This window comes from Amia ocellicauda, unplaced genomic scaffold (genome assembly GCF_036373705.1).
Source record: "Amia ocellicauda isolate fAmiCal2 unplaced genomic scaffold, fAmiCal2.hap1 HAP1_SCAFFOLD_30, whole genome shotgun sequence".
NCBI classification, from domain to species: domain Eukaryota; kingdom Metazoa; phylum Chordata; class Actinopteri; order Amiiformes; family Amiidae; genus Amia; species Amia ocellicauda.
Genome location: NW_027102865.1, coordinates 453,008 through 480,414, shown reverse-complemented (window position 1 = coordinate 480,414; position 27,407 = coordinate 453,008). Strand labels below are relative to the sequence as shown.

At 46.5% G+C, this 27,407-nt stretch overlaps 12 non-coding genes and 35 pseudogenes across 12 annotated transcripts; all 47 read left to right on the top strand.

Moving 5' to 3' along the window:
- Positions 1-11,495: 11,495 nt before the first annotated feature.
- On the top strand, positions 11,496-11,614 carry LOC136729349 (5S ribosomal RNA). Its single transcript, XR_010808954.1, has one exon. It is a non-coding gene; the product is annotated as a 5S ribosomal RNA (ribosomal RNA).
- Positions 11,615-11,823: 209 nt separating this feature from the next.
- LOC136729422 (5S ribosomal RNA) lies at positions 11,824-11,942 on the top strand. Its single transcript, XR_010809020.1, has one exon. It is a non-coding gene; the product is annotated as a 5S ribosomal RNA (ribosomal RNA).
- Positions 11,943-12,158: 216 nt separating this feature from the next.
- On the top strand, positions 12,159-12,277 carry LOC136728861 (uncharacterized; annotated as a pseudogene).
- Positions 12,278-12,497: 220 nt separating this feature from the next.
- Positions 12,498-12,616, top strand: LOC136729108 (uncharacterized; annotated as a pseudogene).
- A 222-nt stretch (positions 12,617-12,838) lies between these two features.
- Positions 12,839-12,957, top strand: LOC136729532 (uncharacterized; annotated as a pseudogene).
- A 216-nt stretch (positions 12,958-13,173) lies between these two features.
- On the top strand, positions 13,174-13,292 carry LOC136729758 (5S ribosomal RNA). Its single transcript, XR_010809058.1, has one exon. It is a non-coding gene; the product is annotated as a 5S ribosomal RNA (ribosomal RNA).
- A 216-nt stretch (positions 13,293-13,508) lies between these two features.
- On the top strand, positions 13,509-13,626 carry LOC136728947 (uncharacterized; annotated as a pseudogene).
- A 216-nt stretch (positions 13,627-13,842) lies between these two features.
- On the top strand, positions 13,843-13,961 carry LOC136729210 (uncharacterized; annotated as a pseudogene).
- Positions 13,962-14,176: 215 nt separating this feature from the next.
- LOC136729592 (uncharacterized) lies at positions 14,177-14,295 on the top strand (annotated as a pseudogene).
- Positions 14,296-14,511: 216 nt separating this feature from the next.
- LOC136728860 (uncharacterized) lies at positions 14,512-14,630 on the top strand (annotated as a pseudogene).
- Positions 14,631-14,850: 220 nt separating this feature from the next.
- LOC136729107 (uncharacterized) lies at positions 14,851-14,969 on the top strand (annotated as a pseudogene).
- Positions 14,970-15,191: 222 nt separating this feature from the next.
- LOC136729331 (5S ribosomal RNA) lies at positions 15,192-15,310 on the top strand. Its single transcript, XR_010808938.1, has one exon. It is a non-coding gene; the product is annotated as a 5S ribosomal RNA (ribosomal RNA).
- A 216-nt stretch (positions 15,311-15,526) lies between these two features.
- Positions 15,527-15,645, top strand: LOC136729638 (uncharacterized; annotated as a pseudogene).
- Positions 15,646-15,861: 216 nt separating this feature from the next.
- Positions 15,862-15,979, top strand: LOC136729318 (5S ribosomal RNA). The gene has a single exon (XR_010808926.1). It is a non-coding gene; the product is annotated as a 5S ribosomal RNA (ribosomal RNA).
- A 216-nt stretch (positions 15,980-16,195) lies between these two features.
- Positions 16,196-16,314, top strand: LOC136729209 (uncharacterized; annotated as a pseudogene).
- A 216-nt stretch (positions 16,315-16,530) lies between these two features.
- LOC136729406 (5S ribosomal RNA) lies at positions 16,531-16,649 on the top strand. Its single transcript, XR_010809005.1, has one exon. It is a non-coding gene; the product is annotated as a 5S ribosomal RNA (ribosomal RNA).
- Positions 16,650-16,874: 225 nt separating this feature from the next.
- On the top strand, positions 16,875-16,993 carry LOC136729027 (5S ribosomal RNA). Its single transcript, XR_010808838.1, has one exon. It is a non-coding gene; the product is annotated as a 5S ribosomal RNA (ribosomal RNA).
- A 219-nt stretch (positions 16,994-17,212) lies between these two features.
- On the top strand, positions 17,213-17,331 carry LOC136728943 (uncharacterized; annotated as a pseudogene).
- Positions 17,332-17,546: 215 nt separating this feature from the next.
- On the top strand, positions 17,547-17,665 carry LOC136729473 (uncharacterized; annotated as a pseudogene).
- Positions 17,666-17,874: 209 nt separating this feature from the next.
- Positions 17,875-17,993, top strand: LOC136729323 (5S ribosomal RNA). The gene has a single exon (XR_010808931.1). It is a non-coding gene; the product is annotated as a 5S ribosomal RNA (ribosomal RNA).
- Positions 17,994-18,203: 210 nt separating this feature from the next.
- LOC136729137 (uncharacterized) lies at positions 18,204-18,322 on the top strand (annotated as a pseudogene).
- Positions 18,323-18,531: 209 nt separating this feature from the next.
- On the top strand, positions 18,532-18,650 carry LOC136729434 (uncharacterized; annotated as a pseudogene).
- Positions 18,651-18,869: 219 nt separating this feature from the next.
- On the top strand, positions 18,870-18,988 carry LOC136728960 (uncharacterized; annotated as a pseudogene).
- A 216-nt stretch (positions 18,989-19,204) lies between these two features.
- On the top strand, positions 19,205-19,323 carry LOC136729015 (5S ribosomal RNA). The gene has a single exon (XR_010808837.1). It is a non-coding gene; the product is annotated as a 5S ribosomal RNA (ribosomal RNA).
- Positions 19,324-19,872: 549 nt separating this feature from the next.
- On the top strand, positions 19,873-19,991 carry LOC136729567 (uncharacterized; annotated as a pseudogene).
- Positions 19,992-20,209: 218 nt separating this feature from the next.
- LOC136728949 (uncharacterized) lies at positions 20,210-20,328 on the top strand (annotated as a pseudogene).
- A 215-nt stretch (positions 20,329-20,543) lies between these two features.
- Positions 20,544-20,662, top strand: LOC136728898 (uncharacterized; annotated as a pseudogene).
- Positions 20,663-20,871: 209 nt separating this feature from the next.
- On the top strand, positions 20,872-20,990 carry LOC136729185 (uncharacterized; annotated as a pseudogene).
- A 215-nt stretch (positions 20,991-21,205) lies between these two features.
- Positions 21,206-21,324, top strand: LOC136729493 (uncharacterized; annotated as a pseudogene).
- A 216-nt stretch (positions 21,325-21,540) lies between these two features.
- On the top strand, positions 21,541-21,659 carry LOC136729605 (uncharacterized; annotated as a pseudogene).
- Positions 21,660-21,875: 216 nt separating this feature from the next.
- Positions 21,876-21,994, top strand: LOC136728847 (uncharacterized; annotated as a pseudogene).
- A 209-nt stretch (positions 21,995-22,203) lies between these two features.
- Positions 22,204-22,322, top strand: LOC136729116 (uncharacterized; annotated as a pseudogene).
- A 215-nt stretch (positions 22,323-22,537) lies between these two features.
- On the top strand, positions 22,538-22,656 carry LOC136729376 (5S ribosomal RNA). The gene has a single exon (XR_010808979.1). It is a non-coding gene; the product is annotated as a 5S ribosomal RNA (ribosomal RNA).
- A 219-nt stretch (positions 22,657-22,875) lies between these two features.
- Positions 22,876-22,994, top strand: LOC136729641 (uncharacterized; annotated as a pseudogene).
- Positions 22,995-23,218: 224 nt separating this feature from the next.
- LOC136728792 (uncharacterized) lies at positions 23,219-23,337 on the top strand (annotated as a pseudogene).
- Positions 23,338-23,557: 220 nt separating this feature from the next.
- Positions 23,558-23,677, top strand: LOC136729097 (uncharacterized; annotated as a pseudogene).
- Positions 23,678-23,892: 215 nt separating this feature from the next.
- On the top strand, positions 23,893-24,011 carry LOC136729613 (uncharacterized; annotated as a pseudogene).
- A 216-nt stretch (positions 24,012-24,227) lies between these two features.
- LOC136729423 (5S ribosomal RNA) lies at positions 24,228-24,346 on the top strand. The gene has a single exon (XR_010809021.1). It is a non-coding gene; the product is annotated as a 5S ribosomal RNA (ribosomal RNA).
- Positions 24,347-24,567: 221 nt separating this feature from the next.
- Positions 24,568-24,686, top strand: LOC136728838 (uncharacterized; annotated as a pseudogene).
- Positions 24,687-24,902: 216 nt separating this feature from the next.
- On the top strand, positions 24,903-25,021 carry LOC136728928 (uncharacterized; annotated as a pseudogene).
- Positions 25,022-25,239: 218 nt separating this feature from the next.
- On the top strand, positions 25,240-25,358 carry LOC136729523 (uncharacterized; annotated as a pseudogene).
- A 224-nt stretch (positions 25,359-25,582) lies between these two features.
- Positions 25,583-25,701, top strand: LOC136729704 (uncharacterized; annotated as a pseudogene).
- Positions 25,702-25,916: 215 nt separating this feature from the next.
- LOC136729162 (uncharacterized) lies at positions 25,917-26,035 on the top strand (annotated as a pseudogene).
- A 214-nt stretch (positions 26,036-26,249) lies between these two features.
- Positions 26,250-26,368, top strand: LOC136729755 (uncharacterized; annotated as a pseudogene).
- A 216-nt stretch (positions 26,369-26,584) lies between these two features.
- Positions 26,585-26,703, top strand: LOC136728893 (5S ribosomal RNA). Its single transcript, XR_010808826.1, has one exon. It is a non-coding gene; the product is annotated as a 5S ribosomal RNA (ribosomal RNA).
- A 209-nt stretch (positions 26,704-26,912) lies between these two features.
- Positions 26,913-27,031, top strand: LOC136729005 (uncharacterized; annotated as a pseudogene).
- A 221-nt stretch (positions 27,032-27,252) lies between these two features.
- LOC136729581 (uncharacterized) lies at positions 27,253-27,371 on the top strand (annotated as a pseudogene).
- Positions 27,372-27,407: the final 36 nt, after the last annotated feature.

Sequence of the window (27,407 nt, the reverse complement as noted above, 5' to 3'; positions counted from 1 at the left end):
CTGGTACCCTGTAAGGCCTCATATTTACCTTCTTTCCTGGGAGAGACACAATGTTGTGAGAGACTAAATGGGTACGCCCCGGTATGCCTGAGAAAACTTCCCTATTACGTATTATCAAGTCGTTCACCTCCTTCAACTGGTCAGGTGACAAGGCAGCTGCAATATTCACCTTCGGTGTCCCTAGTGGCTGAGGGGGGTAAGTCAACATCAACACTTCCCTGTCCTTCCAGGCTTTTATTAAGTTGACATGATATATTTGTTCTGGGGGTCGGCGGCCGGGTTGCTGAACCTTATAGTTCACTTCCCGTATTCGCTCTATAATCTCATAAGGTCCCATCCACGTAGCCAGAAATTTACATTCTACAGTGGGAACCAACACCAACACCCTATCACCAGGCTGGAACACCCTCAGTGTAGCCTGACGATTATAGGCGAATTGTTGGTGTTCCTGTGCCTGCCTTAGGTGCTCTCTCACAATGGGAGTGACTGTGGCTATTCTCTCTTGCATAGCATTGATGTGCTCGACTACACTCCGGAAAGGAGTGGACTCGTGTTCCCACGTTTCACGGGCTATGTCTAATATCCCCCTGGGGTGCCTCCCATATAACAGTTCAAAAGGCGAAAAGCCCAGGGAAGCCTGTGGGACTTCCCTAATGGCAGACATCAAGTAGGGCAGCATGAATTCCCAATTTTTCCCATCCTTATCGATTACCTTTCTTAGCATGGACTTCAGGGTCCTATTAAATCTCTCAACCAACCCATCTGTTTGTGGGTGGTAGACTGATGTTCTCAACTGCTTAACCTGCAACAATTTACACAGATCGGTCATAACCTTAGACATAAAGGGTGTGCCCTGATCTGTTAATATCTCCCTCGGTATCCCCACCCTACTACACATCAACATTAGCTCTTTTGCAATACCTTTTGAAGCCATGGTCCGCAGTGGAATGGCTTCTGGGTACCTGGTGGCATAATCCAAAATAACCAGTATATACTGATGCCCTCTGGCTGATTTCGGGAGAGGTCCCACCACATCCATAGCTATCCTAGCAAAGGGGGTCTCTATGATGGGCAAAGGGACCAGTGGGCTTCTGAAGGCTGGTTTAGGAGCATGTAGTTGACATTCAGGACATGAGCTACAATGTTCTGTCACGTCTGCATGTACGCCTGGCCAGTAAAACCTCCTCAGGAGTCTATCCTTGGTTTTGTCCATCCCCAGATGTCCCCCCAGGATATGCCCATGTGCCAGATTGAGAACTGTTCGTCTGAATGGGGTGGGAACTAGCAATTGCTCCACAATGTCCACCCCTATCTTATTTACACGGTACAATAGGTCATTTTTTACCATAAAATAAGGATAAGCTGTTGGCGGGTCTGCAGTAGTCATAGGGGTCCCATTTACTACCTTCACATTTTCTTTAGCATAGTGTAGAGTGAGATCTCGCACCTGTGCGCTGCCAAAATCAGTGGGGAGTCCCTCTAACACTGACACTTCTACATTGTCAGCTTCAGGGGTCTCTATGAATGGATTCTCACCCACCCTGCTAGTGCTGGGTTCCTCACCCTCCATAGGGTCATCTACGTCACTACATTCCACCCCTATGTTTTCAGTTAATTTTCCCCAACCAAAACCTTCACTGTCGACTCAACTGGAACCAGGTCTACTTTTAGCTCTAGTTGTGGGATCGAGGCAACTTCTGGCTTACAGTTTTCAGTGTGCATTTCCAATTTACTATGTTTTCTATCTAGTTTTCCAAAATTAGGAAAATATCGTCCCAGTATCACATCATATGGCATGTTGGGTACCACACCGACTTCGTAATCTAGTTTCCCGGCCTCTGTCTGTATGTTTACAAGGGCTGTGGGATAGGGGCGTGTGTCACCATGTGTGCATGTGATACTGAGCTCCTGATGTCTATCCAGCTTGTTGGTCGCTACTAATTTTTCTGTGACCAGTGTAACCATACTGCCAGAGTCGAGTAGAGCAGCCACTTCTTTCTCATCGACTATCACTGTACACATGTGTTTTGGATTAGGTACTCCGCCTATGAAAACATCCGTCCCAACAGGGCAGGCATAAAATACCGGTTTCTCTTTCCCCATATCACACACATTACATTGCATTGGTTCCTCTCTACCTGGGCAGTGGGCCGCAATATGTCCTACTTTGTCACAATTGTAGCAGACAATTGGTTGTGATGGTGACCCCCTATAACCCTTAGTCTCGGCTTTAGGCCCCACCTTTGCCCCCCCCAGTCTTGCTCTTTTCTTCCAACCCAGCGCGTCATGTTTCCCAGAGTACTTTGGAACCATCTTACCCGGTCCGCTGGTTCGTCATGGCCTGGGGAACGAGTTTTTAACCTCCGGTACATGCTCTGCTGCTCCGGCTGTATAGAACCGCTCTACAATGGCCACCAAGGTGTCAGCGGACAGCACCTCATTCTGGCCAACCCAGCGTCGAACGTCCTTGGGCAAACAGCGTTGGTAGTTGTCAAGGACTATGGCCTCCACCACCTCGGCTGATGAATGGACCTCTGGCTGTAGCCATTTCCTGGCCAGATGGATCAGATCAAACATCTGCGTTCGGATTGGTTGTCCTGGTTGGTAGGCCCACTGCTGAAACCGATGTGCCCTCATCTCCGCTTTCAATTTATCATAGTCCTGGGCGTCCTTCAGCTCCAGATCAAAGTACGCTTTCTGTGCATCCCCTGCCAGATAAGGTGCCACAAGCCCTGCCCAGGAATCTTTTGGCCATCCCTCTCTCTGCTGTCCTCTCAAAGGTCATAAGGAAGGCCTCAACATCGTCCTGTTTTGTCATTTTCTGCAGAAAGTGATTGGTGCGGGGAGTGGAATGGGTTGCAGCCCCCTGTGGCCCAATCCTGGTTGCAAGTGCTTCAACACTCTCTTTCAGCTCTTTAGTCACCTTTTCCTGCTCTTCTCTAAACATTTTATTTGTATCATGCTGGACCTGCAGTGCTTCCTGATGCATCCGCATAGCATCCTGGTGAGCCACCTGCTGCACCCTGGTCGCTTCCTGTTGGGCTATTACAGCCTGTAGTTTTTTTTTTTTTGGATAAAAAAATTCACTCAGCCAGTCTGGGTTTCATGAGGTGCTGCCCGCATTCTACACCAAATGTGACAAAACGCCTTGGCTGTACACATGTGCGGGTCTTCTCTGTGATCTTCTTAGGAGTAAAAACCAGTCATGACCCAGGGAGGAGGTTGCAAATACAGGGCTGTGCCTGTATGTTTACTTCAAACAAAACAAATCTGAAAACAAAACCTAACTCACACTGGAGTTGTAACTAATCTTACATAATCATTCTATTTTAAACAAAGTCTGGAATAAATAAGTCTTGGCTTTCTCCTTATGAGCTACCTCTGTTTTCCAGATAACTCACCCTATTGTCTCTCACTTCTCTCTCTCTCAGGCCCGCCTTATATACCTGGTGAATAATTGAGGAAGTAACACCAAGTGACCACATTAGGTGCTAGAATGGCTGCCTGAGGGTTTCTGGGGAGTGTAGTTGCCTAGGGTCGGTATTCTACCCTAGAGTACACACCTTGCAGCAGACCTGGCCTGACATATCTGCCATGTATGACCCTGCCCCTTGGTTTGTCACAATACATACATACATACATATACACGGAAAATAAATAATAGAATTATGAATCACAATAAGATGTAATGACGTACAGAAAAAGAAAATGTAATAAAATGTGATCTTTAATACATACAAATAAAGAAAATAGGTATACCATTTCCAGATTCCTTTTTTGAAATACAATGACATGCATTACAAACGAGTATTTACATTATATTTACAGCCGGTGCTCGTGTGTCACTGTGTCCCTCAGGCTGTGGTTGGCGCTGACATATTGGGCAGAATGTGTCCCTTATTTTGGGCTAAAGCTTTCCGTGGAGGGGAACGTGGATCAGTTTGTACCATTTTTGGGAGGATCTGCCTTGTTGGGGCGGAGCTGTGATCCAGGTGAACAGCAGATCGGGCTTAGGTGGACATTTGGGCATAGGAGTAGGAAGGCCGGTCAGGCAAATTAGCTTGCTAAGATACGCAGCAGCAGCAAGCAGCCCCCCCATCCAGCCAGCCAGCCAGTCTGGCTGGCAGTGACTGAGTGGTTGACAGACGGCAAGCAACGGAATGTACGTGCTCTGTGATGTCATAGCAGTCAGCTGAGAGAGGCTCGTGATGTCATGGCTGAGCTGGCTGGCTGTCTGGCTGGCTGGCTCTGTGTGTGTGTGTGTGTGTGTGTGTGTGTGTGTGTGTGTGCGTGTGTCTGTCTGTCTGTCAATTCATTTCAATTCAATTCAAAGGTGCTTTATTGGCATGATCTATCACAATATTGCCAAAGCAGATACAAATGTTCTATCAATCAAGACAAAACATTGCAATACAAGATTCAGTGGAACAAATATAGTACACATTGAAATAAAATTAAGTAGGATATAAACCATATTTGTTGTTTGTATCAAAATTTGTGTCATGATATCAGAAAAATCACTGTTTTTATTTTGTTTTGCAAATGGAGTGCCACAGGCTGGTGTCTACACACTGTCTCGCAGGCTGTGGCAGGTGGATACATATTGCGCTGCTAAGAAGGCAGTGCGCTCCTCCTCTCCCAGCAGGACGGGGAGTTTGCAGCAATCGGGGATCATGCTGAACTCAGGGATATGCATTTTTAATATTTTAAAGTATGTCTCCCTGATTTTTGTGTATTTAGGGCAGGACAGCAGGAAATGCGCCTGTGTTTCGACCTCCCCTAGGTCACACTGGCTGCACAGCCGCTCTTCTCTGGCAACCCAGAATTTTCTGTAGCGGCCTTTTTCAATGGCGAGGCTGTGGTCACTGAGCCTGTATTTAGTTAGATTTTGTCTCTCTTTTATATTTTGGATTTTTAAGTATTCAGCCAATGTAATGTTTCTATTCAGGGCCCGGTAGCATTCCAATTTGTTTTGTAATTCTAATTCGTGTCTCTAATCTTTTGTGTATTTGCTTTTCAGGTACATGTCAATTTTCCCAATTGTAGTTGTTTTGGTCATTGTGTGTTCGGGCTCTGTGAGCCTCAGAGCCGTGGGGGCGTTTCTGTGTACGTGTAAGATGTTTTTATTAAATTCTAGGTGGAATATTTCCATGGGGCTTTTGTCCCAATTGCTGTTATTGAGGTTCATGAGGGGACCCCACACTTCGCTCCCATATAGCAGGATTGGTTGGATGATGGAGTTTAATATTTTAATCCAAATAGTTATTGGTATTGTTGTTTTCCCAAATTGTGTCTTTATGGCATAAAATGCCCGGCGTGCCTTGTCTTTTAATGCGTTTATAGCCAGGCTGAAGCTCCCTGACGCACTGATGGTCAGGCCAAGGTAGTTGTATCTGGTGCAGTGCTCTAATCCAGTGCTGCCCAGAGTGAAGCGGTACCTGTTTCCCTGAGATGGGGCTTTTTTCTGGAAAACCATAACTCTGGTCTTGTCCAGATTGACTGCCAGGGCCCATTTCTGACAGTACTGCTCTAGCAGCGCCAGGTTCTGCTGAAGCCCCTGCTCTGTGGGCGACAGCAGCACCAGGTCGTCTGCGTAGAGCAGGAACTTGATCTCTGTGTCATGGAGAGTTAGGCTGCGGGCGTCAGACTGCTCCAACACTGTGGCCAACTCGATGATGTAGATGTTGAACAGTGTTGGACTCAGACTGCAGCCCTGTCTCACTCCCCGCCCCTGAGTGAAGAACTCTGTTCTTGAGTTGCCAATTTGAACTCCGCATTTGTTTTCAGAATACATTGATTTAATGATGTCATAAACTTTACCCCCTACACCACTCTGTAGAAGTTTATAAAATAATCCCTTGTGCCAGATTGAGTCAAATGCCTTTCTAAAGTCTACAAAACAGGCAAATATTTTTCCTTTATTGTTTTGGGTATATTTATTTATGAGGGTGTGTAGAGTGTAAATATGATCGGTTGTGCTGTGTTTTGGTAGGAAGCCAATCTGACTCTTATTCAGGACACTGTGCTTGGTAAGGAAGGCCAGTATCTGGGCGTTGATGATACTGCAGAACACCTTCCCCAGGTTACTGCTCACACAGCTGCCCCAGTAGTTATTGGGGTCTAATTTGTCTCCACTTTTAAAAATCGGGGTGATCAATCCTTGATTCCCGACCTCAGGGAAACACCCGGCTCTCAGCACCAGGTTAAAGAGTTTGAGCAGAGCCTCCTGCAGCTGCGGGCTGCTGTGCTTCAGCATCTCAGGGCTGATGCTGTCGGGGCCGCTGGCTTTCCTGGGTTTGAGGATTTTGAGTTGATGTTTTAGTTCCTGTATTGTAAATGGGTTATCTAAGGGATTTTGGTTATTCTTAATGATTTCTTCCAATTTATTTAGGTTTTTTAATATTTTAACCTGTTCTGGCTTTGGATTGTTTTCAACATTTTGGTAAAGTTTTTCAAAGTGTGTTTTCCAGATTTCTCCATTTTGAATTGGTATTTCATTTTTTGTTTTTGGGGTATTTATTCTGCCCATATAGTGGTCTTTTTTCTTACTGAGGAGTTGCTTGTAGTGCCGCAGGGCCTGGCAGTAGCTGAGGCGAGCCTCCTGGTTGTCGGGCTCTCTGTGTTTAGTGTTGGAGAGATGTCTCAGGTGTTTCCTAGAAGTTTCACACTCCTGGTCACACCACTGTTCTTTTTTTCTTTTAGACGATTTCATATTTTGGTTTTTAATTGTTTTAATGTTTGATTTTAAAGCCAGTCTCTCAAATATTTCATTCAGTGTTTTGGTGGCTGAGTTTATTCCGTTTTGGTTTATTTGATAGTGTGAGGATTGATATCTGTCTAACATGTTTTCAATCTCATCACTATTCAGGGCTCTTGTGTAGTTCTCTGTGCTGGGCTCTGACCATCTCTAACTGGGTGGCAGGGAGACCAGTTTTGTGGGAAGTTTGGCTCTGACTTGTGGCTGCGCTGATCTTTTTAGGTAAAGTGTTATTTGGCTGTGGTCTGATAGTGGAGATTGTTGTCTGACTATAAACGCATTGTTGGCTTGTGGGTCCAGGTCAGTTATGGCGTAGTCCACCACACTGCTGCCCAGAGCCGAGCAGTATGTGAATCTCCCCAGAGAGTACCCCCTGGTCCTGCCATTGATGATATATAGACCCAGGCTTTTACATAGGCGCACTACCTGCTTCCTGCTCTTGTTTACCACGCTGTCGTGGCTGTGTCAGTGTGGAGGTGTGTGTGTGGCACAGCGGGGAGTCTCCGAACAGGTGTGTGTTCCCCTCTGTATTGATGTAGTCCATCTCTCTGCCAGTCCTGGCATTGAGATCGCCACACAGCAGTACAGAGCCCAGGGTCTGGAAGTGGCAGATTTCGTTTTGAAGCTCATGAAAGCCTTCCTCATTATAGTAGGGGGAGTCTGCGGGTGGCATATAAATTGCACATAGGTATATATCTGTGTTATTTTGTAGGGTGTCTTTTCTGATTTTCATCCACAGGTGTGTGTCTCCTCTCTGTACTGGGCATAGGGCTGCTCGGAGCTCCTCCCTGTACCACACGATAATCCCCCACGAGGCCCTGCCACACCTGACTTTGGGTTTTTTATAGGAGGGCACAATCAGCTCCCTGTATCCATTGTATCCATCCAGTGTATAGACATATCTGCACAGCACCAAGTCTCTACAAGAATGAAAACATCTGAACTATTTACAGTGTTGATCAGTTCAGGGCCTGTGCTCTTCATTCCAAAAGTTGAGGAGCGTAAACCCTGCATATTCCAACTGCTTATTTTAAAGGACATGTTAATATATTTTATTATACTTGTCTCTTCTACATAAGAAAGTTTAATTTGTGGTCTACAACTGATATTATATTACTATTAATAATTATATATGGATATACATAATAATCACTCAAAGATTTTATCTTTGCATCAAAATATCAGAATAATTAAATCACATTTTTTCTTACTCTCCATCTCCACAACCATATATATGTGTGTTGAGGCTCAGTTAACTCAGCAGTGTGGAACAGATGACACTGAGGAGTTGCCTTATCTGGGCCAGCTGGGCAGCATCGGGCCTCCAGGCTCTGGAAGCCGCTGCTGCGTGGCTGTGTGGCTGTGCTGGTCCCCGGCTGTCCGCTCTGCTGTGCTGGACGGGCCCTCTGGGGATGGGGGGGTGGGGAATGGGGCCGCGGGGTCTCAGGGGCTGGGGCTGGGGTGGAGCCGGTGGCTGGGGATGTGGCCGGGGGCTGGGGGGTTTGCTCCTGGTCTCGAGGTGGGGGTGTGTGGGGTTTCGGCCCAGGGTTGTGTCCTTGAGGACCTTTGAGATGATCCTCACACCCGTCTTGTTGAGGTGGACGTGGTCATACAGGTGATGTGGCTGGATGTCTCAGTGGTGTGCCAGGTGGACGTTGGGGAGGAGGGCACATCTTCGGGACACTTCTGCGTTGATGGCCTGGATGATGTGCAGGGGCACGTCTGTGCGGGGCAGCAGTGTGGAGATGGAAATTTTGGCAGTTGGGAATTCCTCTGTGGCTTTCGTTGCTACCTGTCTCAGGGCTGAGGCCACATCGCCCCTGCGGGCACTCAGGTCGTTAGTGCCGGTGTGGATGAGGATGTGTTTGACTTGGCAAAGCCTCCTCTTGGAGAGCAGCTCCAGGGCTCTCTGTGCTGTGGAGCACCAAAGCTTTTTCACTTTTCGCCCAGGGAAGAGGCGCCTCTCAACCAGGATCTTCCCATTGGATTCGCTCAGAATGACCACCTCTGCGTTGACCTGCCACTCCGGGTATGCGTCGGGAGTGGTGGGGGCAGCGGGTGTGTTTTGGGGGAGTGGCGTTTCAGGGGGTTGTGTATTAGTGGCAGGTCTGGTGATAGTGGGTGTGTCAGGAGTGGTGGGGAGTGTGGGTGGATCAGTGGGTGCGTCAGGGGTTGGAGGTGTTGTGGGGTCAGTGCAGTGCAGTCTCTGTGCTCCAGTGATGTGTAGCTCCTCTCTTAGCTCCTCCAGCTGGCTCTGCAGGCTCCTCAGCTAGCTGTGCTGGGGTGTCCAGGTCAGCTCCTCCCTCGCTCTGCGCAGCTCCGTCCTCAGGGTTTGGCTCTGCTCCTCCAGGTCTCTCACTGCTGCTCTCAGCTCATGGATCTCAGCCTTGTGCTGCATCTTTAGTCTGTGCATCTCATCCCGGAGCTGATCACACAAGGAGGTCTGGGCCAGGGTGCTCAAGGTCTGCTCCCTGAACTCCGCAAACTCCAGCTCCAGCACTGATAGGCATTCCTTTAGTGTTTTAATGTTGCTGGAGAGTTTTGGGGAGACAGGGGGGCAGTCTGTGGGAGATGGGGCACTGTCTGGCTCCGTGTGGCTGGGGGCAGACTGCAGGGTGGCCGGCTCTGGCTCTTGTTTCTCTACCTCAGTCTGCTGCTTTGAGGTGTGGAAGCCGAGAGCTAATTGGTCCAGGCTGCTCTCGCTGCCCTGCACCATGATGGTCCCGTTGTGGTATACATTAAAAGTGAGCATCACACTGTCTGTGTCTTTCTCTACCAGCACTGAGATCTGCCTGCCTCTGCTAATGCCCCTCTTGTTGTTATTGGGGTATGTCTGGCACAGGGTTTTGTGAAAGGCGCTGTAGAACAGTAGATTGTTCTTGACCCTGTTTTCTCCTTTACCGGTGTAGTCTAGGATGAGGGTCTCAGGAGATGCTCTCATCACAGCTTGTTTGTAGTCCTTCTTAGCCTGTGCAGAGCGAATGTCTTCAGGGTATCGGATTTCAAAAGGCAGCTCTGCAGTCAGACTGCTGTTCGATAGATTTCTATCAGTCTCAGTGGCAGTTGGGCTCTCTCCTACTGTCACTCTATTCAAATCGGAGCTCTGCATTTTCATTGGCTGAGTCAACTACTGAGAATGCTTATTTATTTTATTAATACATATTTTTTTGTTTAATTATTTGTCTCTTACCTCCAATTCTTGTCTTCAGCTTTTCTTTTCTGACTTTTCTTCCTGAACTGTCTCTCTGCTTTCTTCTTTTTGTGTTTCTCTTAAAATTATTATTTTTTGAATACTTTTTCTTCTGAATTTCTATTCCATGTCTTCTGTGTATGTTTATAGTGCTATATATTCATTTGTAAATCACAAATTAAATCCGCTTATGTATAAAAACAAATGTTTTTTAGGAGCTCATATTCCTCTCTCTCTCTCTCTCTCTCTCTCAATTCATTTCATTTGTATTGTCAAAGCAATTGGACATACATACACATACATACATATACACTCACCTAAAGGATTATTAGGAACACCTGTTCAATTTCTCATTAATGCAATTATCTAATCAACCAATCACATGGCAGTTGCTTCAATGCATTTAGGGGTGTGGTCCTGGTCAAGACAATCTCCTGAACTCCAAACTGAATGTCTGAATGGGAATGAAAGGTGATTTAAGCAATTTTGAGCGTGGCATGGTTGTTGGTGCCAGACGGGCCGGTCTGAGTATTTCACAATCTGCTCAGTTACTGGGATTTTCACGCACAACCATTTCTAGGGTTTACAAAGAATGGTGTGAAAAGGGAAAAACATCCAGTATGCGGCAGTCCTGTGGGCGAAAATGCCTTGTTGATGCTAGAGGTCAGAGGAGAATGGGCCGACTGATTCAAGCTGATAGAAGAGCAACTTTGACTGAAATAACCACTCGTTACAAACGAGGTATGCAGCAAAGCATTTGTGAAACCACAACACGTACAACCTTGAGGCGGATGGGCTACAACAGCAGAAGACCCCACCGGGTACCACTCATCTCCACTACAAATAGGAAAAAGAGGTGAGACATTCAGATGGTAGAGTCAGAATTTGGCGTAAACAGAATGAGAACATGGATCCATCATGTCTTGTTACCACTGTGCAGGCTGGTGGTGGTGGTGTAATGGTGTGGGGGATGTCTTCTTGGCACACTTTAGGCCCCTTAGTACCAATTCCAGCAGGATAATGCACCATGTCACAAAGGTCGAATCATTTCAAATTGGTTTCATGAACATGACAATGAGTTCACTGTACTAAACTGGCCCCCACAGTCACCAGATCTCAACCCAATAGAGCATCTTTGGGATGTGGTGGAACGGGAGCTTCGTGCCCTGGATGTGCATCCCACAAATCTCCATCAACTGCAAGATGCTATCCTATCAATATGGGCCAACATTTCTAAAGAATGCTTTCAGCACCTTGTTGAAGCAATGCCACGTAGAATTAAAGCAGTTCTGAAGGCGAAAGGGGGTCAAACACAGTATTAGTATGGTGTTCCTAATAATCCTTTAGGTGAGTTCATCGTAGCTCTTAATACTCTCTTTCTGTCTGGAGGAGATATAATTGAAGTATTGTACACGTACCCGGCTACTTTCAACACCCATTGCTGCACTGATATTTTTCCCTCCATTTTTCTTTATCCATTTTTTTTTTGCTGGAAGTTCCGTCAATACCCGTCAGCCTTTAAGAGACATCATGCAGCCAGGCTTCTCGGCTTGCGGCCACACCGTCCTGAATGTGCCCGATCTCGTCAGATCTCGGAAGCTAAACGGGGCAGGGCCTGGTCAGTACTTGGATGGGAGACCTCCGAGAAATACCAGGTGCTGCAAGCCTTTTACGTCTCCTGGGTAACTTCATCGTAGCTCTTAATACTCTCTTTCTGTCTGGAGGAGATATAATTGAAGAATTGTACACGTACTAGGCTACTTTCAACACCCTTTGCTGCACTGGTATATTTCCCTCTATTTTTCTTTTTTTTTTTGCTGGCAGTTCCGTCAATACCCGCCAGCCTTTAAGAGATATCATGCAGCCAGGCATCTCGGCTTGCGGCCACACCATCCTGAACGCGCCCGATCTCGTCAGATTTCGGAAGCTAAATGGGGCAGGGCCTGGTCAGTACTTGGATGGGAGACCTCCTAGAAATACCAGGTGCTGCAAGCTTTTTACGTCTCCTGGGTAACTTCATCGTAGCACTTAATACTCTCTTTCTGTCTGGAGGAGATATAATTGAAGTATTGTACACGTACTCAGCTACTGTCAACACCCTTTGCTGCACTGATATTTTTCAATCCACTTTTCTTTTTTTTTTTTTTTTTTGCTGGAAGTTCCGTCAATACCCGCCAACCTTTAAGAGACATCATGCAGCCAGGCCTTGCGGCTTGCGGCCTCACCGTCCTGAACGCGCCCGATCTCGTCAGATCTCAGAAGCTAAACGGGGCAGGACCTGGTCAGTACTTGAATGTGAGACCTCCTGGAAATACCTGGTGCTGCAAGCTTTTACGTCTCCTGGGTAATTTTATCGTAGCTCTTAATACTCTCTTTCTGTCTGGAGGAGATATAATTGAAGTATTGTACACGTACCCAGTTACTTTCAACACCCTTTGCTGCACTGATATTTTTCCCTCCATTTTTCTATTTTTTTTTTTTTTTTTTCTTGCTGGAAGTTCCATTAATTCCCTCCAGCGTTTAAGAGACATCATGCAGCCAGGCCTCTTGGCTTGCAACCACACCGTCCTGAACGCGCCCCATCTCGTCAGATCTCGGAAGCTAAACGGGGCAGGGCCTGGTCATTACTTGAATGTGGGACCTCCTGGAAATACCTGGTGCTGCAAGCTTTTTACGTCTCCTGGGTAACTTTATCGTAGCTCTTAACACTCTCTTTCTGTCTGGAGGAGATATAATTGAAGAATTGTTCACGTAACCGGCTACTTTCAACACCCTTTGCTGCACTGATATTTTTCCCTCCATTTTTCTATTTATTTTTTTCTTTTTTTTTTGCTGGAAGTTCCGTCAATACCCGCCAGTCTTTAAGAGACATCATGCAGCCAGGACTCTCGGCTTGTGGCCACACCGTTCTGAATGCGCCCGATCTCGTCAGATCTTGGAAACTAAACGGGGCAGGGCCTGGTCAGTACTTGGATGGGAGACCTCCTGGAAATACCTGGTGCTGCAAGCTTTTTACGTCTCCTGGGTAACTTCATCGTAGCTCTTAATACTCTCTATCTGTCTGGAGGTGTTATAATTGAGGAATTGTACACGTACCCGGATACTTTCAACACCCTTTGCTGCACTGATATATTTCCCTCCATTTTTCTTTTTTCTTTTATTTTTTGCTGGAAGTTCCGTCAATACCCTCCAGCCTTTAAGAGACTTCATGCAGCCAGGCCTCTTGGCTTGCGGCCACACCGTCCTGAACGCGCCCGATCTCGTCAGATCTCGGAAGCTGAACAGGGCAGGGCCTGGTCAGTACTTGGATGGGTGACCTCCTGGAAATACCAGGTGCTGCAAGCTTTTTTCGTCACTTGGGTAACTTCATCGTAGCTCTTAATACTCTCTTTCTGTCTGGAGGAGATATAATTGAAGTATTGTACACGTACCCGGCTACTTTCAACACCCATTGCTGCACTGATATTTTTCCCTCCATTTTTCTTTTTCTTTATTAATTTTTCTGGAAGTTCCGTCAATATCCGCCAGCCTTTAAGAGACATCATGCAGCAAGGCCTCTTGGCTTGCGGCCACACCGTCCTGAACGCGCCCGATCTCGTCAGATCTCGGAAGCTAACGGGGCAGGACCTGGTCAGTACATGAATGAGAGACCTCCTGGAAATACCAGGTGCTGCAAGCTTTTTACGTCTCCTGGGTAACTTCATCATAGCTCTTAATACTCTCTTTCAGTCTGTAGGAGATATTATTGAAGAATTGTACACGTACCCGGCTACTTTCAAAACCCTTTGCTGCACTGATATTTTTCCCTCCATTTTTCTTTTTTCTTTTTTTTTTGGCTGGAAGTTTCGTCAATACCCGCCAGCCTTAAAGAGACATCATGCAGCCGGGCCTCTCGGCTTTCGGCCACACCGTCCTGAACGCGCATGATATCGTCAGATCTCGGAAGCTAAACGGGGCAGGACCTGGTCAGTACTTGAATGTGAGACCTCCTGGAAATACCAGGTGCTGCAAGCTTTTACGTCTCCTGGGTAACTTTATCGTAGCTCTTAATACTCTCTATCTGTCTGGAGGAGATATAATTGAAGTATTGTACACGTACCCAGCTACTGTCAACACCATTTGCTGCACTGATATTTTTCCATCCATTTTTCTTTTTTTTTTTTTTTTTTGCTGGAAGTTCCGTCAATACCCGCCAACCTTTAAGAGACATCATGCAGCCAGGCCTCTCGGCTTGTGGCCACACCGTCCAGAATGCGCCCGATCTCGTCAGATTTCGGAAGCTAAATGGGGCAGGGCCTGGTCAGTACTTGGATGGGAGACCTCCTAGAAATACCAGGTGCTGCAAGCTTTTTACGTCTCCTGGGTAACTTCATCGTAGCACTTAATACTCTCTTTCTGTCTGGAGGAGATATAATTGAAGTATTGTACACGTACTCAGCTACTGTCAACACCCTTTGCTGCACTGATATTTTTCAATCCACTTTTCTTTTTTTTTTTTTTTTTTGCTGGAAGTTCCGTCAATACCCGCCAACCTTTAAGAGACATCATGCAGCCAGGCCTTGCGGCTTGCGGCCTCACCGTCCTGAACGCGCCCGATCTCGTCAGATCTCAGAAGCTAAACGGGGCAGGACCTGGTCAGTACTTGAATGTGAGACCTCCTGGAAATACCTGGTGCTGCAAGCTTTTACGTCTCCTGGGTAATTTTATCGTAGCTCTTAATACTCTCTTTCTGTCTGGAGGAGATATAATTGAAGTATTGTACACGTACCCAGTTACTTTCAACACCCTTTGCTGCACTGATATTTTTCCCTCCATTTTTCTATTTTTTTTTTTTTTTTTTCTTGCTGGAAGTTCCAGCAATTCCCTCCAGCGTTTAAGAGACATCATGCAGCCAGGCCTCTTGGCTTGCAACCACACCGTCCTGAACGCGCCCCATCTCGTCAGATCTCGGAAGCTAAACGGGGCAGGGCCTGGTCATTACTTGAATGTGGGACCTCCTGGAAATACCTGGTGCTGCAAGCTTTTTACGTCTCCTGGGTAACTTTATCGTAGCTCTTAACACTCTCTTTCTGTCTGGAGGAGATATAATTGAAGAATTGTTCACGTAACCGGCTACTTTCAACACCCTTTGCTGCACTGATATTTTTCCCTCCATTTTTCTATTTATTTTTTTCTTTTTTTTTTGCTGGAAGTTCCGTCAATACCCGCCAGTCTTTAAGAGACATCATGCAGCCAGGACTCTCGGCTTGTGGCCACACCGTTCTGAACGCGCCCGATCTCGTCAGATCTCGGAAGCTAAACGGGGCAGGGCCTGGTCAGTACTTGGATGGGAGACCTCCTAGAAATACCAGGTGCTGCAAGCTTTTTACGTCTCCTGGGTAACTTCATCGTAGCTCTTAATACTCTCTATCTGTCTGGAGGTGTTATAATTGAGGAATTGTACACGTACCCGGCTACTTTCAACACCCTTTGCTGCACTGATATATTTCCCTCCATTTTTCTTTTTTCTTTTATTTTTTGCTGGAAGTTCCGTCAATACCCTCCAGCCTTTAAGAGACTTCATGCAGCCAGGCCTCTTGGCTTGCGGCCACACCGTCCTGAACGCGCCCGATCTCGTCAGATCTCGGAAGCTGAACGCGGCATGGCCTGGTCAGTACTTGGATGGGTGACCTCCTGGAAATACCAGGTGCTGCAAGCTTTTTTCGTCACTTGGGTAACTTCATCGTAGCTCTTAATACTCTCTTTCTGTCTGGAGGAGATATAATTGAAGTATTGTACACGTACCCGGCTACTTTCAACACCCATTGCTGCACTGATATTTTTCCCTCCATTTTTCTTTTTCTTTATTAATTTTTCTGGAAGTTCCGTCAATATCCGCCAGCCTTTAAGAGACATCATGCAGCAAGGCCTCTTGGCTTGCGGCCACACCGTCCTGAACGCGCCCGATCTCGTCAGATCTCGGAAGCTAACGGGGCAGGGCCTGGTCAGTACTTGGATGGGTGACCTCCTGGAAATACCAGGTGCTGCAAGCTTTTTACGTCTCCTGGGTAACTTCATCATAGCTCTTAATACTCTCTTTCAGTCTGTAGGAGATATTATTGAAGAATTGTACACGTACCCGGCTACTTTCAAAACCCTTTGCTGCACTGATATTTTTCCCTCCATTTTTCTTTTTTCTTTTTTTTTTTGCTGGAAGTTTCGTCAATACCCGCCAGCCTTAAAGAGACATCATGCAGCCGGGCCTCTCGGCTTTCGGCCACACCGTCCTGAACGCGCATGATATCGTCAGATCTCGGAAGCTAAACGGGGCAGGACCTGGTCAGTACTTGAATGTGAGACCTCCTGGAAATACCAGGTGCTGCAAGCTTTTACGTCTCCTGGGTAACTTTATCGTAGCTCTTAATACTCTCTATCTGTCTGGAGCAGATATAATTGAAGTATTGTACACGTACCCAGCTACTGTCAACACCATTTGCTGCACTGATATTTTTCCATCCATTTTTCTTTTTTTTTTTTTTTTTTTGCTGGAAGTTCCGTCAATACCCGCCAACCTTTAAGAGACATCATGCAGCCAGGCCTCTCGGCTTGCGGCCACACCGTCCTAAATGCGCCCGATCTCGTCAGATCTCGGAAGCTAAACGGGGCAGGACCTGGTCAGTACTTGGATGGGAGACCTCCTAGAAATACCAGGTGCTGCAAGCTTTTTACGTCTCCTGGGTAACTTCATCGTAGCTCTTAATACTCTCTCTCTGTCTGGAGGAGATATAATTGAAGTATTGTACACGTATCCAGCTACTGTCAACACCCTTTGCTGCACTGATATTTTTCCATCCATTTTTCTTTTTTCTTTTTTTTCTTTTTTTTTTTTCTGGAAGTTCCGTCAATACCCGCTAACCTTTAAGAGACATCATGCAGCCAGGCCTTTCGGCTTGTGGCCACACCGTCCTGAATGCGCCCGATCTCGTCAGATCTCGGAAGCTAAACGGGGCAGGGCCTGGTCAGTACTTGGATGGGAGACCTCCTAGAAATACCAGGTGCTGCAAGCTTTTTACGTCTCCTGGGTAACTTCATCGTAGCTCTTAATACTCTCTTTCTGTCTCCAGGAGATATAATTGAAGAATTGTACACGTACCCGGCTACTTTCAACACCCTTTCCTGCACTGATATTTTTCCCTCCATTTTTCTATTTTTTTTTTTTTTTTTTTGCTGGAAATTCCGTCAATACCCGCCAGCCTTTAATAGACATCATGCAGCCATGCATCTCGGCTTGCGGCCACACCATCCTGAACGCGCCCGATCTCGTCAGATCTCGGAAGCTAAACGGGGCAGGACCTGGTCAGTACATGAATGTGAGACCTACTGGAAATACCTGGTGCTGTAAGCTTTTACGTCTTCTGGGTAACTTTATCGTAGCTCTTAATACTCTCTATCTGTCTGGAGGAGATATAATTGAAGTATTGTACACGTACCCAGCTACTGTCAACACCATTTGCTGCACTGATATTTTTCCATCCATTTTTCTTTTTTTTTTTTTTTTTTGCTGGAAGTTCCGTCAACACCCGCCAACCTTTAAGAGACATCATGCAGCCAGGCCTTTCGGCTTGTGGCCACACCGTCCTGAATGCGCCCGATCTCGTCAGATCTCGGAAGCTAAACTGGGCAGGGCCTGGTCAGTACTTGGATGGGAGACCTCCTAGAAATACCAGGTGCAGCAAGCTTTTTACGTCTCCTGGGTAACTTCATCGTAGCTCTTAATACTCTCTTTCTGTCTCCAGGAGATATAATTGAAGAATTGTACACGTACCCGGCTACTTTCAACACCCTTTGCTGCACTGGTATATTTCCCTCTATTTTTCTTTTTTTTTTTGCTGGCAGTTCCGTCAATACCCGCCAGCCTTTAAGAGACATCATGCAGCCAGGCATCTTGGCTTGCGGCCACACCATCCTGAACGCGCCCGATCTCGTCAGATCTTGGAAGCTAAACGGGGCAGGGCCTGGTCAGTACTTGGATGGGAGACCTCCTAGAAATACCAGGTGCTGCAAGCTTTTTACGTCTCCAGGGTAACTTCATCGTAGCTCTTAATACTCTCTTTCTGTCTCCAGGAGATATAATTGAAGAATTGTACACGTACCCGGCTACTTTCAACACCCTTTGCTGCACTGGTATATTTCCCTCTATTTTTCTTTTTTTTTTTTGCTGGCAGTTCCGTCAATACCCGCCAGCCTTTAAGAGACATCATGCAGCCAGGCATCTTGGCTTGCGGCCACACCATCCTGAACGCGGCCGATCTCGTCAGATCTCGGAAGCTAAACGGGGCAGGACCTGGTCAGTACATGAAAGTGAGACCTCCTGGAAATACCTAGTGCTGCAAGCTTTTACGTCTCCTGGGTAACTTTATCGTAGCTCTTAATACTCTCTTTCTGTCTGGAGAATATATAATTGAAGAATTGTACACGTACCCGTCTACTTTCAACACCCTTTGCTGCACTGGTATTTTTCCCTCTATTTTTCTTTTTTTGTTTTGCTGGCAGTTCCGTCAATACCCGCCAGCCTTTAAGAGACATCATGCAGCCAGGCATCTCGGCTTGCGGCCACACCATCCTTAACGCGCCAGATCTCGTCAGATCTCGGAAGCTAAACGGGGCAGGGCCTGGTCAGTACTTGGATGGGAGACCTCCTAGAAATACCAGGTGCTGCAAGCTTTTTACGTCTCCTGGGTAACTTCATCGTAGCTCTTAATACTCTCTTTCTGTCTCCAGGAGATATAATTGAAGAATTGTACACGTACCCGGCTACTTTCAACAGCCTTTCCTGCACTGATATTTTTCCCTCCATTTTTCTATTTTTTTTTTTTTTTTTTTGCTGGAAATTCCGTGAATACCCGCCAGCCTTTAAGAGACATCATGCAGCCAGGCATCTCGGCTTGCGGCCACACCATCCTGAACTCGCCCGATCTCGTCAGATCTTGGAAGCTAAACGGGGCAGGACCTGGTCAGTACATGAATGTGAGACCTCCTGGAAATACCTGGTGCTGCAAGCTCTTACGTCTCCTGGGTAACTTTATCGTAGCTCTTAATTCTCTCTTTCTGTCTGGAGGAGATATAATTGAAGAATTGTACACGTACCCAGCTACTGTCAACACCCTTTGCTGCACTGATATTTTTCCATCCATTTTTCTTTTTTTTTTTTTTTTATTGCTGGAAGTTCCGTCAATACCCGCCAACCTTTAAGAGACATCATGCAGCCAGGCCTCTTGGCTTGTGGCCACACCGTCCTGAATGCGCCCGATCTCGTCAGATCTCGGAAGCTAAACGGGGCAGGGCCTGGTCAGTACTTGGATGGGAGACCTCCTAGAAATACCAGGTGCTGCAAGCTTTTTACGTCTCCTGGGTAACTTCATCGTAGCTCTTAATACTCTCTTTCTGTCTCCAGGAGATATAATTGAAGAATTGTACACGTACCCGGCTACTTTCAAAACCCTTTGCTGCACTGGTATTTTTCCCTCTATTTTTCTTTTTTTTTTTTGCTGGCAGTTCCGTCAATACCCGCCAGCCTTTAAGAGACATCATGCAGCCAGGCCTTTTGACTTGTGGCCACACCATCCTGAACGCGCCCGATCTTGCCCGATCTTGTCAGATCTTGGAAGCTAAACGGGGCAGGACCTGGTCAGTACTTAAATGTGAGACCTCCTGGAAATACCAGGTGCTGCCAGCTTTTTACGTCTCCTGGGGAACTTCATCGTAGCTCTTAATACTCTCTCTCTGTCTGGAGAAGATATAATTGAAGAATTGTACATGTACCCGGCTACTTTCAACACCCTTTGCTGCACTGGTATTTTTCCCTCTATTTTTCTTTTTTTTTTTCGCTGGCAGTTCCGTCAATACCCGCCAGCCTTTAAGAGACATCATGTAGCCAGGCATCTCGGCTTGCGGCCACACCATCCTGAACGCGCCAGATCTCGTCAGATCTCGGAAGCTAAACGGGGCATGGCCTGGTCAGTACTTGGATGGGAGACCTCCTAGAAATACCAGGTGCTGCAAGCTTTTTACGTCTCCTGGTAACTTCATCGTAGCTCTTAATACTCTCTTTCTGTCTCCAGGAGATATAATTGAAGAATTGTACACGTACCCGGCTACTTTCAACACCCTTTCCTGCACTGATATTTTTCCCTCCATTTTTCTATTTTTTTTTTTTTTTTTTTGCTGGAAATTCCGTCAATACCCGCCAGCCTTTAAGAGACATCATGCAGCCAGGCATCTCGGCTTGCGGCCACACCATCCTGAACTCGCCCGATCTCGTCAGATCTTGGAAGCTAAACGGGGCAGGACCTGGTCGGTACTTGAATGTGAGACCTCCTGGAAATACCTGGTGCTGCAAGCATTTACGTCTCCTGGGTAACTTTATCGTAGCTCTTAATACTCTCTATCTGTCTGGAGGAGATATAATTGAAGAATTGTACACGTACTAGGCTACTTTCAACACCCTTTGCTGCACTGATATTTTTCCCTCTATTTTTCTTTTTATTTTATTTTTTTGCTGGAAGTTCCGTCAATATCCGCCAGCCTTTAAGAGACATCATGCAGCCAGGCCTCTTGGCTTGTAGTCACACTGTCCTGAACGCGCCCGATCATATCAGATTTCGGAAGCTAAACGGGGCAGGGCCTGGTCAGTACTTGGATGTGTGACCTCCTGGAAATACCAGGTGCTGCAAGCTTTTTACGTCTCCTGGGTAACTTCATCGTAGCTCTTAATACTCTCTTTCTGTCTCCAGGAGATATAATTGAAGAATTGTACACGTACCCGGCTACTGTCAACACCCTTTGCTGCACTGGTATATTTCCCTCTATTTTTCTTTTTTTTTTTGCTGGCAGTTCCGTCAATACCCGCCAGCCTTTAAGAGACATCATGCAGCCAGGCATCTCGGCTTGCGGCCACACCATCCTGAACGCGCCCGATCTTGTCAGATCTCGCAAGCTAAACGGGGCAGGACCTGGTCAGTACATGAATGTGAGACCTCCTGGAAATACCTCGTGCTGCAAGCTTTTACGTCTCCTGGGTAACTTTATCGTAGCTCTTAATACTCTCTATCTGTCTGGAGGAGATATAATTGAAGTATTGTACACGTACCCAGCTACTGTCAACACCCTTTGCTGCACTGATATTTTTCCATCCATTTTTCTTTTTTTTTTTTTTTTTTGCTGGAAGTTCCGTCAATACCCGCCAACCTTTAAGAGACATCATGCAGCCAGGCCTCTCGGCTTGCGGCCACACCATCCTGAATGCGCCCGATCTCGTCAGATCTCGGAAGCTAAACGGGGCAGGCCCTGGTCAGTACATGGATGGGAGACCTCCTAGAAATACCAGGTGCTGCAAGCCTTTTACGTCTCCTGGGTAACTTCATCGTAGCTCTTAATACTCTCTTTCTGTCTCCAGGAGATATAATTGAAGAATTGTCCACTTACTAGGCTACTTTCAACACCCTTTGCTGCACTGATATTTTTCCCTCCATTTTTCTTTTTATTTTATTTTTTTGCTGGAAGTTCCGTCAATATCCGCCAGCCTTTAAGAGACATCATGCAGCCAGGCCTCTTGGCTTGTAGTCACACCGTCCTGAACGCTCCCGATCATATCAGATTTCGGAAGCTAAACGGGGCAGGGCCTGGTCAGTACTTGGATGGGAGACCTCCTAGAAATACCTGGTGCTGCAAGCCTTTTACGTCTCCTGGGTAACTTCATCGTAGCTCTTAATACTCTCTTTCTGTCTCCAGGAGATATAATTGAAGAATTGTACACGTACTAGGCTACTTTCAACACCCTTTGCTGCACTGATATTTTTCCCTCTATTTTTCTTTTTATTTTATTTTTTTGCTGGAAGTTCCGTCAATATCCGCCAGCCTTTAAGAGACATCATGCAGCCAGGCCTCTTGGCTTGTAGTCACACTGTCCTGAACGCGCCCGATCATATCAGATTTCGGAAGCTAAACGGGGCAGGGCCTGGTCAGTACTTGGATGTGTGATCTCCTGGAAATACCAGGTGCTGCAAGCTTTTTACGTCTCCTGGGTAACTTCATCGTAGCTCTTAATACTCTCTTTCTGTCTCCAGGAGATATAATTGAAGAATTGTACACGTACCCGGCTACTTTCAACACCCTTTGCTGCACTGGTATATTTCCCTCTATTTTTCTTTTTTTTTTTGCTGGCAGTTCCGTCAATACCCGCCAGCCTTTAAGAGACATCATGCAGCCAGGCATCTCGGCTTGCGGCCACACCATCCTGAACGCGCCCGATCTCGTCAGATCTCGCAAGCTAAACGGGGCAGGACCTGGTCAGTACATGAATGTGAGACCTCCTGGAAATACCTCGTGCTGCAAGCTTTTACGTCTCCTGGGTAACTTTATCGTAGCTCTTAATACTCTCTATCTGTCTGAAGGAGATATAATTGAAGTATTGTACACGTACCCAGCTACTGTCAACACCCTTTGCTGCACTGATATTTTTCCATCCATTTTTCTTTTTTTTTTTTTTTTTTGCTGGAAGTTCCGTCAATACCCGCCAACCTTTAAGAGACATCATGCAGCCAGGCCTTTCGGCTTGTGGCCACACCGTCCTGAATGCGCCCGATCTCGTCAGATCTCGGAAGCTAAACGGGGCAGGGCCTGGTCAGTACATGGATGGGAGACCTCCTAGAAATACCAGGTGCTGCAAGCCTTTTACGTCTCCTGGGTAACTTCATCGTAGCTCTTAATACTCTCTTTCTGTCTCCAGGAGATATAATTGAAGAATTGTCCACTTACTAGGCTACTTTCAACACCCTTTGCTGCACTGATATTTTTCCCTCCCTTTTTCTATTTTTTTTTTTTTTTTTTTGCTGGAAGTTCCGTCAATACTTGCCAGCCTTTAAGAGACATCATGCAGCCAGGTCTCTTGGCTTGCGGCCACACCGTCCTGAACGCGCCTGATCTCATCATATCTCGGAAGCAAAACGGGGCAGGGCCTGGTCAGTACTTGGTTGGGTGACCTCCTGGAAATGCCAGGTGCTGCAAGCTTTTTACGTCTCCTGGGTAACTTCATCGTAGCTCTTAATACTCTCTTTCTGTCTGGAGGAGATATAATTGAAGAATTGTACACGTATCCGGCTACTTTCAAAACCCATTACTGCACTGATATTTTTCCCTCCATTTTTCTTTTTCTTTTTTTTTTTTTTTTTTTTGCTGGAAGTTCCGTCAATACCCGCCAGCCATTAAGAGACATCATGCAGCCAGGCCTCTCGGCTTGCGGCCACACCATCCTGAACGCGCCCGATCTCGTCAGATCTCGGAATTTAAACGGGGCAGGGCCTGGTCAGTACTTTTATGGGTGACCTTCTGGAAATACGAGGTGCTGCAAACTTTTTACGTCTCCTGGGTAACTTCATCGTAGCTCTTAATACTCGCTTTCTGTCTGGAGGAGATATAATTGAAGTATTGTACACGTACCCGGCTACATTCAACACCCTTTCCTGCAGTGATATTTTTCCCTCCATTTTTCTATTTTTTTTTTTTTTTTTTTTCTTGGATGTTCCGTCAATACCCGCCAGCCTTTTAGAGACATCATGCAGCCAGGCGTCTTGGCTTGTGTGCCACACCATCCTGAATGCGCCCGATCTCGTCAGGTCTCGGAAGCTAAACGGGGCAGGTCCTGATCAGTACTTGGATGGGTGACCTCCTGGAAATACCATGTAATGCAAGCATTTTACGTATCCTGTGTAACTTCATCGTAGCTCTTAATACTCTCTTTCTGTCTGAAGGAGATATAATTGAAGTATTGTAAACGTACCCGGCTACTTTCAACACCCTTTGCTGCACTGATATTTTTCCCTCCATTTTTCTTTTTTCATTTTTTTTTGCTGGAAGTTCCGTCAATACCCTCCAGCCATTTAGAGACATCATGGAGGCAGGCCTCTTGGCTTGCGGCCACACTGTCCTGAACGTGCCCGATCTCGTCAGACCTTGGAAACTAAACGGGCCAGGGCCTGGTTAGTACTTGGATGGGTGACCTCCTGGAAATACCAGGTGATGCAAGCTTTTTACGTATCCTGTGTAACTTCATCGTAGCTCTTAATACTCTCTTACAGTCCGGAGGAGATATAATTGAAGAATTGTACACGTACCCGGCTACTTTCAACACCCTTTGCTGCACTGATATATTTCCCTCCATTTTTCTTTTTTCTTTTATTTTTTGCTGTAAGTTCCGTCAATACCCTCCAGCCTTTAAGAGACTTCATGCAGCCAGGCCTCTCGGCTTGCGGCCACACCGTCTTGAACGCGCCCGATCTCGTCAGATCTCGGAAGCTGAACGGGGCAGGGCCTGGTCAGTACTTGGATGGGTGACCTCCTGGAAATAACAGGTGCTGCAAGCTTTTTTCGTCAATGGGTAACTTCATCATAGCTCTTTATACTCTCTTTCTGTCTGGAGGAGATATAATTGAAGAATTGTACACGTACCCGGCTACTTTCAACACCCTTTCCTGCACTGATATTTTTCCCTCCATTTTTCTATTTTTTTTTTTTTTTTTTTTTTTCTGGAAATTCCTTCAATACCCGCCAGCCTTTAAGAGACATCATGCAGCCAGGCGTCTCGGCTTGTGGCCACACCGTCCTGAATGCGCACGATCTCGTCAGATCTTGGAAGCTAAACGGGGCAGGGCCTGGTCAGAACTTAGATGGGAGACCTCCTGGAAATACCAGGTGCTGCAAGCTTTTTACATCACTTGGGTAATTTCATCGTAGCTCTTAATACTCTCTTTCTGTCTGGAGGAGATATAATTGAAGTATTGTACACGTACCCGGCTACTTTTAACACCCTTTGCTGCACTGATATTTTTCCCTCCAGTTCTCTTTTTTCTTCTTCATTTTGCTGGAAGATCCGTCAATACCCACCAGCCTTTAAGAGACATCATGCAGCCAGGCCTCTTGGCTTGCGGCCACACCATCCTGAACGCGCCCGATCTCGTCAGATCTCGGAAACGAAACGGGGCAGGACCTGGTCAGTACTTGGATAGGAGATCTCCTGGAAATACCAGGTGCTGCCAGCTTTTTACGTCTGCTGGGTAACTTTATCGTAGCTCTTAATACTCTCTTTCAGTCTGGAGGAGATATAATTGAAGTATTGTACATTTACCCAGCTACTTTTAACACCCTTTGCTGCACTGATATTTTTGCCTCCATTTTTCTTTTTCTTTTTTTTTTTTCTGCTGGAAGTTCCGTCAATACCCGCCAACCTTTAAGAGACATCATGCAGCCAGGCGTCTCGGCTTGTGGCCACACCGTCCTGAATGCAACCGATCTCGTCAGATCTCGGAAGCTAAACGGGGCAGTGCCTGGTCTGTACTTGGATGGGTGACCTCCTGGAAATACCAGGTGCTGCAAGCTTTTTACTTCTCCTGGGTAACTTTATCGTAGCTCCTAATACTCTCTTTCTGTCTGGAGGAGATATAATTGAAGTATTGTACACGTACCCGGCAACTTTCAACACCCTTTGCTGCACTGATATTCTTGCCTCCGTTTTTCTTTTTTTTTTTTTTTTTTTTTTTTTTGCTGGAAATTCCGTCAATACCCGCCAGCCTTTAAGAGACATCATGCAGCCAGGCATCTCGGCTTGCGGCCACACCATCCTGAACGCGCCCGATCTCGTCAGATCTCGGAAGCTAAACGGGGCAGGACCTGGTCAGTACTTGAATGTGAGACCTCCTGGAAATACCTGGTGGTGCAAGCTTTTACGTCTCCTGGGTAACTTTATCGTAGCTCTTAATACTCTCTTTCAGTCTGGAGGAGATATAATTGAAGAATTGTACACGTACCCGGTTACTTTCAACACCCTTTGCTGCAGTGGTATTTTTCCCTCCATTTTTCTTTTTTCTTTTTTATTTTGCTGGAAGTTCCGTCAATACCCTCCAGCCTTTAAGAGACATCATGCAGCCAGGCCTCTTGGCATGCGGACACATTGTCCTGAACGCGCCCGAACTCATCAGATCTCGGAAGCTAAACGGGGCAGGACCTGGTCAGTACTTGAATGTGAGACCTCCTAGAAATACCTGGTGCTGCAAGCTTTTACGTCTCCTGGGTAACTTCATCGTAGCTCTTTATACTCTCTTTCTGTCTGGAGGAGATATAATTGAAGTATTGTACACGTACCCGGCTACTTTTAACACCCTTTGCTGCACTGATATTTTTCCCTCCATTTTTCTTTTTTCATTTTTTTTTGCTGGAAGTTCTGTCAATACCCTCCAGCCATTTAGAGACATCATGCAGCCAGGCCTCTTGGCTTGCGGCCACACCGTCCTGAACGCGCCCGATCTCGTCAGACCTTGGAAACTAAACGGGCCAGGGCCTGGTTAGTACTTGGATGGATGACCTCCTGGAAATACCAGGTGATGCAAGCTTTTTACTTATCCTGTGTAACTTCATCGTAGCTCTTAATACTCTCTTTCAGTCTGGAGGAGATATAATTGAAGAATTGTACACGTACCCGGCTACTTTCAACATCCTTTGCTGCACTGATATTTTTCCCTCCATTTTTCTTTTTTCTTTTTTTTTTTGCTGGAAGGTCCGTCAAAACCCGCCCGCCTTTAAGAGACATCATGCTGCCAGGCCTCTCGGCTTGCGGCCACGCCGTCCTGAACGCGACCGATCTCATCAGATCTCGGAAGCTAAACAGGGCAGGGCCTGGTCAGTACTTGGATGGGTGACCTCCTGGAAATACCAGGTGCTGCAAGCTTTATACGTCTCCTGGGTAACATCATCGTAGATCTTAATATTCTCTTTCTGTCTGGAGGAGATATAATTGAAGAAATGTACACGTACCCGGCTACTTTCAACACCCTTTGCTGAACTGATATTTTTCCCTCCATTTTTCTTTTTTTATTTGCTGGAAGTTCCGTCAACACCCGTCAGCCTTTAAGAGACATCATGCAGCCAGGCCTCTCGGCTTGCGGCTACACCGTCCTGGACGCACCCCGTCTCGTCAGATCTCGGAAGCTAAACGGGGCATGGCCTGGTCAGTACTTGGATGGGAGATCTCCTAGAAATACCAGGTGCTGCAAGCTTCTTACGTCTCCTGGGTAACTTCATCGTAGCTCTTAATACTCTCATTCTGTCTGGAGGAGATATAATTGAAGAATTGTACACGTTCCCGGCTACTTTCAACACCCTTTCCTGCACTGTTATTTTTCCCTCCATTTTTTTATTTTTTTATTTTTTATTTTTTGCTGGAAATTCCGTCAATACCCGCCAGCCTTTAAGAGACATCATGCAGCCAGGCATCTCGGCTTGCGGCCACACCGTCCTGAACGTGCCCGATCTCGTCAGACCTTGGAAACTAAACGGGCCAGGGCCTGGTTAGTACTTGGATGGGTGACCTCCAGGAAATACCAGGTGATGCAAGCTTTTTACGTCTCCTGGGTAACTTCATCGTAGCTCTTA